The following is a 2,716-nucleotide window of genomic DNA, read 5'->3' on the forward strand; positions in this document are numbered from 1 at the left end:
ACTTGTATGAAGGCTTAACTTCATTTCAATATTTTATCTAGAGCCTCTTTCAGAACTATTGAAAGGTATAGAGTTTTATCTATATTTTTGTTTTTCATTTATCATTATTTTTTTGTTTTGATTTAACGTAATGTTCTTTTTTTTTGGGGGGGGGGGATAAAAATTTCCTCCTCTTTCATTGTCAAATAGGATTTGCCAAACTTAAACAAACTAAAAGTTGAAATGACGGAAAATTTAATTTTTCTTATCAAAGAGTATTTAAACCTGATTTTTGCATGGTTTGATTTCTAAAAACAAGTGGAATATCATTCTTTAAGCAAACATTATAAGGAGGAATATTAAAAAGAAATTTTTTGTACTTGACAATTAAAGAATCTCTTTTCAAACACAATTTAAGCATTGAAAGACTACGTGAATCTCTTAATTATTTCATACGACTTTTTGTATTTTTCTGGTTACAGAAAATGTAAAAAATTAGTTTCGCTGTAAAAAAGATATCAAAGAGTGTTTATTTTGTATCATTTTAAAGGGGGTCATTTTTCAATGGGGGTCATTATTTTATAGGACTAACATATAAAATAATGACCCCCTAGGACCCTTTTTCTACAAAAAATGATTTTTTTCTACGGGTGGGGGTCATTTTTTGTCGTTGAAAAATGACACCCCGGTCATTATTCGATGGGGGTCATTATTCGTCTTTACACCGGAAGAATAAAGATCTAGTTGGAAGAACTGCAGATGGTATTCCAATTATAGCAATTGTTCTAAGAAAGAGAAGAAAAAGTTGTCATCGAGGAAATGATGAACTCATAAGATGAAAAGGTCAATCCCAACAATAAATTTTGTTGTAAATTTTCGTGCTATTGGTTGTTTTGTTTGTTTGTTTCTATGTTGTTTAACGTTCCTCTGATAACTTGCTCCATTCTGTATTGTCTATTCATTTTAAATGCGCATATTTGGCCCATGGATCTCTTGATTAATAATTTAAATATTTTTATTCATTGAATATATATATTAAGCTTTCTTTTTCAACAACATAATTTTTTTCACATACATATCCAATCCCACTGTGGGACGTGGAGACCAGTCCTTCGGATGAGACCGTATAAACCGAGGTCCTGTGTCGCAGTAGGTGCTGGCACGAAAAAGATTCCTCACTGCTCAATGGCCCTAGGTGCCGAGTATAAGACAAAATTTGCAGATCTCCATCGGCAAGTGATGGCGTCTCCATATGAGTGAAATAATCACGAGAGGGTCGTTAAACAATGTACAATTAATACAATCACAAACATGTTCGATTAGACGTCTTTAGAGTTATTTCCTTTAAGTGATAGTCAAAGAAAAAAAATAATGTAAAGTGTCTTTCTTTGCGCATGTCCACCTGGCTTAACAGGAGAAACCTGCAATGTCAAAGGTTAAAACTTAAACATATGCTTTCTTCACAATTGGTAATTTTAATGTGATTATTTTATTGTTTTGAGGCTACCATCACACATTTGTAACTAAATCTTCTATAGAACAAGAGAACCCCTGCTCATGTTCTCCCTGTCATAACGGTGGTACGTGTCATCCCAAGGATGAATTCAATTTCATATGTGAATGTCCATATGGCTTTATGGGTGATACTTGCAATGTCAAAGGTAAATAAGCCTCTCTCTCTCTCTCTCTCTCTCTCTCTCTCTCTCTCTCTCTCTCTCTCTCTCTCTCTTTTGACAGGAAATAGAACATATGCTTGTTTATATCTTAATTTAGCTGTGTTTTTTTTTTGTTTTTTTTTTTTGCCAGGAATTTAAAATATTGATGAAAACATAAGAAGACAGAAAAATTGTAACAAAAATATTGATTTACAAAATAACCTGCTGTTTGGTCAAAATGATGATTTTGTAAAATTGACAGTATTAATAAAGATCAAAGAAGAGTTATGTTGTTTAAAATTCAAATTTTCGTTCTTCTTAGGTATTTTTTTAAAAGTTTCCAAATCATAAAATATGAAATTAATAAATGATTGAAATGTAAGATGTCATTTCAAAGCACATCAAATGGAATGGAATATTAGGGATATAAGAGTGGGATTGTAGATGTGTATATGACAGAAAAAAACTAAAGGTACTGTGAGCAACGAGCTCACTAAATGATACTAGTACCCCGCCTTCCATATGATTATGATGACAAAGTCACTGTTTTGCTCTTGGAGACCCGAAATAAGTGTCAGATCAAAAAGCAAAATAGGAGGTTGATAATGGCATTATATAATAAAGAATCTGTGAAAGTATCATTAAATTTTATTCAGTGGTTTAGGAGGATCTACTTGCAGATAAGAGATGGGCACTCAATATTATAGAAAAAATGGCAGTGTCAATGCTTTGCACTGGAAAACCCAAAATGTGTGTCTGATCAAAACGTAAAATAGAAGGTCACAATGGCACTTGATAACAAAGATTCTTTGAAAGTCTCATTAAATTTCATTTAGTGATAAAAGAGGAGTTGCGGATAAGATGTGTACCCAAATGCGTAACAGACGGACAGACGGACGAACGGATGGGTATCCCGATTACTATATACCCTCCCGCTTTTCAAGCGGACATTCGAGGATTGATAATGGCCGTCAGTCAAATGTGTTCTAGATTTTCAGTGCATATAAAATGTATCACATCAACAGCTTTAAAGTATGGATGACTTTAGTCCAACCTCGTCAGTGTTAGGAACGCTGTCATTG

General features: G+C 33.2%; 1 long non-coding RNA gene across 1 annotated transcript; it reads left to right on the plus strand.

Annotated features, from left to right (window-relative positions):
- Window positions 1-1,367: 1,367 nt before the first annotated feature.
- Window positions 1,368-1,918, plus strand: LOC134252720 (uncharacterized). The gene is made up of 2 exons (XR_009989009.1): window positions 1,368-1,640; window positions 1,786-1,918. It is a non-coding gene; the product is annotated as an uncharacterized LOC134252720 (long non-coding RNA).
- The last annotated feature ends 798 nt before the right edge of the window (window positions 1,919-2,716 follow it).

Source organism: Saccostrea cucullata, unplaced genomic scaffold (assembly GCF_032062105.1).
Source record: "Saccostrea cucullata isolate Sc308-1 unplaced genomic scaffold, CSIRO_AGI_Scuc_v1 ctg1410, whole genome shotgun sequence".
Taxonomy (NCBI): Eukaryota; Metazoa; Mollusca; class Bivalvia; order Ostreida; family Ostreidae; genus Saccostrea; species Saccostrea cuccullata.